At 33.3% G+C, this 10,400-nt stretch overlaps 1 long non-coding RNA gene across 3 annotated transcripts; it reads left to right on the forward strand.

Annotated features, from left to right (window-relative positions):
- Positions 1-7,067: 7,067 nt before the first annotated feature.
- Positions 7,068-9,313, forward strand: LOC105179877. Of its 3 annotated transcripts, XR_002286407.1 has the most exons (9): positions 7,068-7,139; positions 7,909-7,945; positions 8,022-8,121; positions 8,245-8,362; positions 8,454-8,492; positions 8,595-8,732; positions 8,824-8,862; positions 8,986-9,057; positions 9,193-9,313. It is a non-coding gene; the product is annotated as an uncharacterized LOC105179877 (long non-coding RNA). The 3 variants fall into 3 exon arrangements; XR_849394.2 differs by lacking the exon at positions 7,068-7,139 and having other exon boundaries at positions 7,859-7,945; XR_002286408.1 differs by lacking the exon at positions 7,068-7,139 and having other exon boundaries at positions 7,859-7,945; positions 9,166-9,288.
- The last annotated feature ends 1,087 nt before the right edge of the window (positions 9,314-10,400 follow it).

The raw sequence follows: 10,400 nt of genomic DNA on the forward strand, positions 1-10,400 counted from the left end.
CCTCCTTGACGCCAGTAGGAGGGTCTGCCTCCCGAGTGATAGAACTGTTGGTCGACTGTCCAAGGCGAAGCACTTCCTCGGATACTACATTAGGTGAAATTTCCCCAACTTTGTTGGGCGCAATTCAACAAGTAGTTACCGCGGCCGTTCGGGAACAGATGGCAACAGTGGAACGTTTGGGTCCCAAAAATCCCCACAATGATGCTCGAGTCATCACCGCAATATTAGCAAATTACGATGTAGGATGCATGTTCATAGACTCGGAAAGTTCCATGGACATATTGTTTGGAGAAGCATACGACCAAATGTAGCAAGGAGACGCCCCCCTTGAGATAATGAACACCTCTCTCTATAGATTTGCAGGGGAAAATTGTAATACACCACATAGCTATCTCACAATAAAATAATCAATTAAACTTACTTCCTTTTTCCTAGTTTGCTTACCAAAAGGTGATATCGTGTTTTTCCCGTCAACTCAGTCTCACCGTTATATAAATTCAAGTGAATCCCCTTGACAGCCGGCTCATCAATCTCATTTCGCATCATAGCTCTTTCATTTCGCAGCATCGCTCTTTTCATTTCACATGTTTTTCATATCATTTCGCCTTATAGGCTTTTCAACACATCAAGGGGTATTCACACCACAATTATATTCAATCCTTATAGGCTTTTCAACACATCAAGGGGTATTCACACCACAATTATATTCAATTTCCACTACTCCCTCATATCCACATATCACCATTCTTGTAAGCAACTAGTAACGTAAAATAACATATCAACATATTTTCATTTTCAGACATCCACAACACATCAAACAACAAATATAATATTTCAACGTGTCTTCGTATTCCACGTACATAATATCATCAATCAAATTAAATCATTGACTATTCATATATTTTCAGATAAACCAACATCAGCATGAACCACAAATTTATATAATAGTAATATCACAAATAAATGGAACATATATAGATAATACTAATTATTTACTTACCTCAACCTCACAACGTTTCTTTCTACTTAATCGCTAATTGTCAGTCCTTTCACCTCACCCCCGTATCCTCTGGTTATTTTCCGCAAGAAACCCTCAATTCATGTGTGTGTGTGTCGTGCATGTGTGTGTGTGTGTATTATGTATGTGTGTATGTTTGTGTGTGTGAGTAAAGAGAGGAGTGTGAGGCGGTGGGGGGATGGCCCACCTCTCACTCTCAATCCTCTCTCTCTCTCTTTTCATATGTATATATATATTATTCAATAATATATACATACTAATATATATATTATTTACTAAAACATATATAAATAATAATAATATTATTATTTATTTAATTAGACTTTTCTTAGAATACCCATTACGTCCTCCTAAATTTCTTTAATTAATATAAATTATCTCAAAATATTATAACAAATTCCAATTTAATCCGTTCAAGTTTTATTATATTCCAATTATGACCTATAATTTAGTGGCTAATTAACTAAATTTCACAAAAAATTATCAATTAATTCTACAATTATTTATTATAATATTTGGGGCGTCACAATAGTTCCTGAGCAAGTAATACATTGTCCCCCAATGGAGCGGCTCGGTACAAATGTATTTTGCGTAGGGCTAATCAATTTATTAAGCACCAGTCTAATGCGTTTCACTAGAATCTTAGTAATTGCTTTATACAACACATTACAACAGGATATAGGACGACAATCACCAACAATCAAGGGATTATGTACCTTGAGAATTAAGGAAATGATCGTCGTGTTTACTTGTCTTAGTAGTCGCCCATGTTGAAAGAATTTCAAGACGGCATTCGTTATTTCCTATCCCACCATAGGCCATGTAGGTTTGTAGAAACCTACAGAATATCCATCTGGGCCTGGTGCTTTTCATCACCCTCCTCAATCGTCAATACATGCCTCGCCCACGGCCGCAGATGTGCAATGTTTACAATCTTATCCCGTCGTTCACCACCTAACAAATGCTGAAAATAATGAATAAATTCAGTAATAACATCATCTTGATTAATGAACATATTCCCATCTGAGTCCTTAATTTGAAAGATACGCTTTGATGCTCAGCGGACAACCACTTTTTTGAAGAAAATACAGGAGCATTGATCTCCTCCTTTCATCCACTGCATCTTGGCCCGCTGTTGTAGTATGATTTGTTCTAGTTTTACGGCAAGTATATAGACAAGTTTGCAGCAATGCTCAAGTGTAGGAGAAGCTCGTCCTGCCGGCTTCTAGCCAAGAGCTCCTGGCATTAGCAAGGAATTTTCTTGCTAATTTAACATTTAATGAAAGATCCCTTTTGCACTGTTGAAGAGCTCTAAAAATAGGTTTAAGGACATAGAGCTTCCTCGTAATCGCAAATGTAGTTGTACCCACAATAGTGTGCCTCCAGACTGAAAAAACACACTCTAAACGTGCCCCAAGAAGTCTTTCGATACTGAATAGAGCGATATCGAATTAATGAATTGGTAAGCCAGGGAGATTCACCCACATTGGTGGGGTAAATTATTTTTTTATTAATGAAAAAAAATTATATTAATATAATTTATTTGAATAGTATAATATTACAATTTATTTGAATAGTATGACTCGCGGTTTCGAAATTAAAAATTATTTTTTTAAGAAAAGTGACCATGTCGTGGTTTCTAACCACGACTTGGTGTCGTGATTTCATGACTGGGTCAGTTTTTATTTTTTATTTTTTTATAAATTAATTATATAAAATTAATTTTTAACAACATATTAAAGTCCATAAAATCATATTATTAAAATTGTATTAATTTTAAAAATTATAATTTAGTATACAAATATAATAATGTATATTCTTTTGTACAATTGTAAAAGATACAATGAACTATACAATTTCAAATATAAAAAATATCCATCCGTTCTGCAATTGTGTCTGTGGCGTTGACACCGAGATTTTCTTATTTCCTCACCCACATTTTGCATTTTTTGTGCCTCATTATCATCACCACCGAACCGACTTGATGTTATTGCAGAACTAGACTCCACATTATCACGATATGCACTAAACGATGAAAATGGAATTGGTGAAATATTGTATCCTGGTGCATATGGTTGATTATTACCAAGACCAAGATCAAGATGTACTTGTGAAGAATAATCTTGTATTTAATTTAATATATATGGAGCTTATTGCAACCAATCATCTTGAGGCGGTTGGCTCTTTATGCCAATCAAACCAATTTTACAAGATATGAAAAATGTACTTGGGTTATTACACTTTGGAGGTAGTTTTTGTTCGAGGATTACAAAGACATTCTCCCCCATAATTACTTGTTCATTTCCTTTTAGCTTTCCCTTACTAGTGCACAGTTCTTTGAAAATTTTTGCGTAGCGAGGTATTTGTTTGATAGCGTCAAGTAATGGAATGTTTACCTGCACTTGCGAAAGGTCTAAAAAAGCTCCTTTTTCTTTTTCCTCCTTCTTGACTTTGGTGAATCTTTTTGGGAAGGGGGGTCTAGTCACCGATACCTTCGGATAGTATTCTTTGGGTTTGACTTCAATCTATTTTTCTAACTTTCTCTTCTGAGCGTGCCCACATTTAAGGCCATTTTCGTCCATATTTTTCTACAACTCCTTTCCACTACGAAGAACAATAGCACTAGTATTTTTTTAGGATTAATGACAGATTGGAAAGGTAATTTACCTTGGGAATCCAGTTTACTAACAGATGACGCCAGTTGAATGATTTGAGATTCCAGATTTTGTATACTCATCTGAGTCTGCTATTGGATTTCCATTGAGTTTGTTTAAGATAAAGTTGGACTGAACCTCTCTCTGCTTTGCTATTTGACAGAAACGAAATGACAAAAAGGCTCAAAGTGAAAAAAAGTATTATGAAGAAAAAACTTATGTGTCGGGTGATTGACTGATTCCAGAATATTGGAGGTAAACTTGTGAAATCTTTGAATTGCTGCCACTTGCAGTTTACTTTGGCATGGGGTTATGGATCTAATTTTACTATTTTCATATTGCAGATGAGTTGGATACTCGATCATTTACGAGGCTGTGAACACTTTATAGGCAATTAAGGGGGACGTCTCAATAGTACAATTTTCTATATTTTGCTGACTTGAATTTTTGTTAGAAAGTTGTAGAACGAAAAAATATTTAAGCACTACCATTAAAGCAGATTGACTGCGTATTTAACTTTTCATATAGTGCACGTGCGATTGTATAATCAAATAGGCAGCATTAGTTTGCATAAAAGGTAGGACAAGATAAAAGATTAAACGTCCCTCTGGGGAAGTGTACCCTATTTTCCTCCAAAATGGGAAAATTTTTAGTCATATGCAATAGGTCTGATTAAATTCCGAGCAAGTACAAAACTCTTGATGAATAATGCATTGAAATTATGCAATTTTGAAATATTTGGTGAAAAATGCCATATGAATTATTCGTTTTGAGAATGCAGATCACTCGTTTATAGGAATAAACTCCTAGTTTTATCGAAGGTGTAATTGATTTTACTTGAACACAATTAAACAGATCTGACTTAACATTTTATGTTATAGATTTACATAATTTGCCACTTAAGCATTTTGTCTTTATTTAACTATCTATTAGTGGAGTAACTATCAACAAGTCACGAAGGAGTAACTTAGAGTTCGCATAGCGGAAAAATTATTTTTTGGCTATTCACTTGCAATTGGAGAAAACTCGAGTAGTAGCTCAACATATCCTTCTCCTCTTTTGATTTTTCCTAAAACATTGTACTTCGAATTTTAAGTAATGAAGTTAGTTTTCTTATCGTAGTTCCAACAAATGAAACGAATTTAGACTTAAATATATTTTAATATTTATTTATAAAAATATACTAAACAAATATAAAAATACTTAAAAATTATACCAATTTTTTTAACTTATATAAAATATTATATTTAAATTATTAATATATATTTAAACTAAACATTTAATATATTTTTATTATTTTTAAATTTTGTTAAATTAAATAATTTTTTTATTCTTCTCCGTCGTCTTCTCTAACGTCGACAAGTCATCGACGGTGATAAAAATGGGCAAATTTAGTCTCGTTGGAATCGTCTCGATGAGAAGAGTCGAACGGTGGTAGTCTCAGTCCATGATTCGTTCAAACAACGGCGATAAATTTACGACAGAAATACATTTAAAATTTTTGGATATCAGCAAAAACTTGATGAAAATGAGCAAGATTGGTCTCATTCGAATCTTCAGGTCGAGGCGAGTCTAGTGGTGGTCGTCCCATGTCGGAATTCAACCGAACGACAATGAATCAAAGCCAAGAAGCTTTGACGATTGTGCTCGGAACACAGTCTCTCCGGTCAATGAAAGTTCAATATGTTCGCCTTGAGTAGAGGATTCTAATGGTATAAGTCATAGCCACTAGAGAGCCCTAACCTCCTGGAAGTCTACGGCTTTGAGGGTACCTGCTTTGAGGGACTTATTGGGCTCCCGATTAAAGTGTTGGGTGGCCTTGAACTCTTTATTAGGGATGAACCTCATTGGGCCATGTGCATCACATTTAGTGCTTTTAATATTAACCTCTATACCCTTGTAGATTTTTTTAAAACATGTCGTTTTGGAAGTTGTCTATATATATATATTTCTTGATTTTTTTCCTAGTAAAATGAAAAGAAAATAAAATTTCCTTTCAATTCAAGAAGTTTAAAAATAAAGATCACTGAGTAATATATCTAATGCAAGAGAGATGACATTCATTTCCAATTGATTCACGTATTAAATTACTTATTTATGATAGTAAAGTTATGAGATCAATTCTTTTCAAAATTTGTATTACGTATATTTTATTTTATATCAAAATCATTTTGCTTTAGAATAATTAGATTGATATTTGACATAATATTATAAAGTATTATAATACATATAAGAAGTTGTTCGATTTTGTCTCATGCAATAAATATATATAATCTAATTTTATCATATTTTAAAGTTTAAATTATAAAAGTAATTTGAGAAAATGCACCATATCTTCCACATATCCAAGTACATTGATCTCATGTCAAAAATAGAATACTTCTTTATAAAGATTCATTAAAAGATTAGAAACATATATATCTTTTTTATTTTGAATTGAATTCAGGCATAAAAATAATTATTCTTCCAAATTACTGGTTCAAAACTTTTAAAATATTACATAAATTGAGACGCATGTGTATGAAATATAGATTAATTATTCAAACCTAATTTTTCATCTAAGTTATTAATTTAGTATGAATTATTCAACATAATTAATTAAACTTGTACTCCTCAATAAATTGCACATTGTCGAATCGTAATGATTTTGTTGTGCTCTTCTGATTATATTATTTTTAGTTAAAAGTATTAGATCATTTGTGTTAATTATCAACTTATTTATCTCACTGAAAAATTAGATAGAATAATTATTAATCCCACGTGAATTTAATTGGATATATTGAATTTAATTGAATATATTTAGTTTATATATTCTTATATTACATATAAAATAAAATTGGTATACTAATTTAATGTTTTAGTGACTTTTTGTATACCTATATTTTTGTTTATAAGGAATATAAATATGTGATGCTCATACTCTTAAAATATTATATTTGTATGTATTTATTTATAAAATGGAGACAAGATATATAAATATAGATAAAATATTTGTATTTTAATTAAATCTAAATAACAGATGTACATACAAAATTAATTAATAATTTTAGAACTCAATGAACCTATTTTATTAAATTTGTTGCAAGATTGTACAAATTCAATGTTTTCAATTAATATATTTATTAAATTAAGTTAGATAAAAATATTATTAATAAATAAATACACTAAAATTAATATAATAATAAGAATTTTTTCTGGAATCAACAAATGATAGGAAAACATTTGCGGTACTGTTCTGAGATTACGAAGTAGAAGAAGAAAACGTAAGAGCAGTTTTCAATACTGTTCTAAAGTTGCTATAGCACTTTCACCCAACTATCCGTTGCAACTTATTGGTTAGTGCGCTTATAAATACCGCCTCCTAAGCACTTCTTTAATCTACTCAAAGAATTGAAGGAGAAACATTCGGAGAAGGAACATGAAAGACTAGGGTATTCAGTCAACCGTTCTCAGTTGCTCCATGGCAGGTATATTCTTTTCTCTTTCTTTTGTTTTCTTTTCAACCAATCATTTAGCTTTTCCAGTGACAAAAAAAATGTGATATGAAACAAGATTTTGCAGTAGTTCAAGTATTTTGAAATCAAAGAGACAACAACTTTTAAGTTTTCTTTAAAAGATTTCAAGAAATTGATTAAAAGATTCAAGAAATTTAAGGTTTCTGTCAAGAAATCATGGATTCTTGAATTCAAGAAGTTAATGTTTTTGTCAAGAATTTCAAGAAACAAAGAGTCTTAAACTAAAGATTCAACAAGTTTATGTTTCTTGTTGGTTTCATGTAGAGCCATTAATGATTTTACTTTAGTTTCTGATACTATTCTTGTTATTGATACTGTTCTCGGATCATTGCTAATTTGCAGTTCTTCTTTTACATTGTTTAGTGGCAAAACCAGAATATATTTTTCATTATTTATTCACGATCTGAACTAGGTATAAATGCCCAATACATGTGATTCACTACTACTAATTTCCTGCTTAGCATGCATGCATTTGTGGTTGTTACTTTACAAGCTTTCTCAGTTTCAATTTCACTTGTAGTTTATCTACATTCCACAAACATATTCTAGATATTCAAACAATGTGGTGGGGAATACTTTGTGCAATGCATCATATGATTTGCGAATATCCTCTTTTGCAATGACATTTCTAGGTTACTCCTTTCCAAATAATTAATTGTTCAATTATTTAGAAGCATGATGCTAACATGTTATTTTTTTAATGTGCCATCCTATCTTGCAGCCATCCCCAAAAGAGGCATCATCTCTCTGTTACTAGAGTATGTCTTCATTCATACAATCAATGGGATTTTGGAGATAGAAATAATATTGAAAAATATTTTCCTTGTCATGCAGGATGGTGAATGTGGTAATGATTTCAGGAGATTTATTGGTGCTGAGCCAATTTGTCATGCAGAATACACTATACAACCTGAAGCAGGACCAGCTGATGCAGGTATGTATAGATGGTTGTTCTTTCCTAGTGAGCAGTACATTGGTTATCTTTCGGCATCTACACTAATCCATCCAGTATGCTGGTTAAATTACTTGCATTGCATGCGTTTTCATTTCCAAATAGATGCAAGAATGCCAGAGCGAGGGCGTCTTAAGCTACGTGTCGGGAATCTGAATTCCAAGTCACAACTACTTGGTATTGATCAATTAGCTCACCTGCTGTCATCATCAGGCAATTGCAGGTGATGTTCCTTCGAGTCTAATTTCTCTGCTGATTCAATAGTTATCATGGATACACAATACCTTATCATGGTGAGCCAATTTGTCGTGCAGAATACACTATACAACCTGAAACAACACCAGCTCATGCAGGTTGTACAGATGCTTGTTCTTTCCTAGTGAGCAGTATATTGGTTATCGTTCGGCATCTACACTAATCCATTCGGTGTGCTGGTTAAATTACTTGCATTGCAGGTGTTTTCATATCCAAATAGATGCAAGAATGCCAGAGCAAGGGCGTCTTAAGCTATGTGTCAGGAATTTGAATTCCAAGTCACAGCTACTTGGTATTGATCAATTAGCTCACCTGCTGTCATCATCAGGCAATTGCAGGTGATGTTCCTTTGAGTCTACTTTCTCGGCTGATTCAAAAGTTATTATGGATACACAATACCTTATCATGGTGAGCCAATTTGTCATGCAGAATACACCATAGAACCTGAAACAACACCAGCTGATGCAGGTTTGTATAGATGCTTGTTCTTTCCTAGTGAGCAGTATATTGGTTATCGTTCGGCATCTACACTAATCCATCCGGTGTGCTGGTTAAATTACTTGCATTGCATGTGTTTTCATATCCAAATAGATGCAAGAATGCTAGAGCAAGGGCGTCTTAAGCTACGTGTCAGGAATCTGAATTCCAAGTCACTACTACTTGGTATTGATCAATTTAGCACACATGATTATCATGCTATGATTGCTCTAGGGAACTATGTGAAAAGCCTCTTAAATTAAGATTCAAAATTTGCTGGCTGCTTCATAATAGAGTCCATTGTTGATGTGCTGGTATTAGGCTCTCCATCAAGTTCCAATTCTACAAGTGTTAATTCCAGCTTCTGAATCCAAGAACTTATGCTGGTGCATGATGCGACATGAGCTGCCAATGTTTTCTCAAGCATGGTGGTAAGTAACAATATTTTCTCAAGCATGGTGTTAAGTAACAATATTTTCTCGAGCATGGTGTTAAGTGGTAATATTTTCTCAAGCATGGTGTTGAGTAACATCTTCTCAATTTCATGGCTGCTTGTTGGCATGCAGAAAATAATGAATCGGGTAGATTGATTTTAGCTACCATAACATCTAAAACCAGCTCAAAGGTTGGAAAATCCAATGCTTATGGTGATCGTGGATTTCCATCATAGCAAGGAACATAGTTGCATCTTCACTACGTTTTCATTTGGTTTAATTGCTTAATTTTTTGAATCATGGCTTATATTTTGATCAATATCTTGTTCCTGTAGAGGGTTGCTCCTACCAAAGGACCAAGAAAAGATTGATCGTGTCTGTTCACGACATCAACATTCACTCACATGCTTTGCTGAATGTGAATGACTTAAACAAGGTAACATAAATTTGGCAGTTGACACACTAGGTATGACTTTTTCTTTTTGGTTGTTATGCTTGATGTATTTCTTTTTGGGTTAATTTTGTCCGATTGATGTCTTTTGATTCTTTTTGTCTTTTGATTGTTAAGTGACTGTGGAGTATTTGTGATTGGTATGTAATTTTTTGGGTTTTATTGATTTCTCGTACTTATCATTTCACTAAATTTTTTCTTGCTTAAGGTTTTTTTACTTTGAAAGACATCAATCATTCATTTATAGTGAAGCAAGATGCTGAACTGTTATTTAATGTGCCATTATATTTTGCAGCCATCCTCAGAAGGATGTTAATAGGAGTCACCTTTCTCTTACCCGAGTATGTATGCATTTATACAGTCAATGGGTATCGGATCGTTGATCAAATGAATTCAACAAAATAATTCACTTGTTTTTGCAGGATGACAGATCTGGAGCTTACTGGAGCTTCTTAGGTTTTATGCTAGGATCTTGAATTCCAATTCCAACTCACAACTCCTTGACGTCCATCAATTAGCTCGTATGCTGCCATCTTCAAGCAATTGCAGGTGATGTTCTCTTGAGCCTACTGTCTCCCATGCACTGGTTTTAAAGTTACTATTAACTCCCACTAAATGCCTATGATGTTCATTTGTGCTATGGT

The sequence above is a fragment of the Sesamum indicum genome, unplaced genomic scaffold, assembly GCF_000512975.1.
Source record: "Sesamum indicum cultivar Zhongzhi No. 13 unplaced genomic scaffold, S_indicum_v1.0 scaffold00228, whole genome shotgun sequence".
Lineage (NCBI taxonomy): Eukaryota > Viridiplantae > Streptophyta > Magnoliopsida > Lamiales > Pedaliaceae > Sesamum > Sesamum indicum.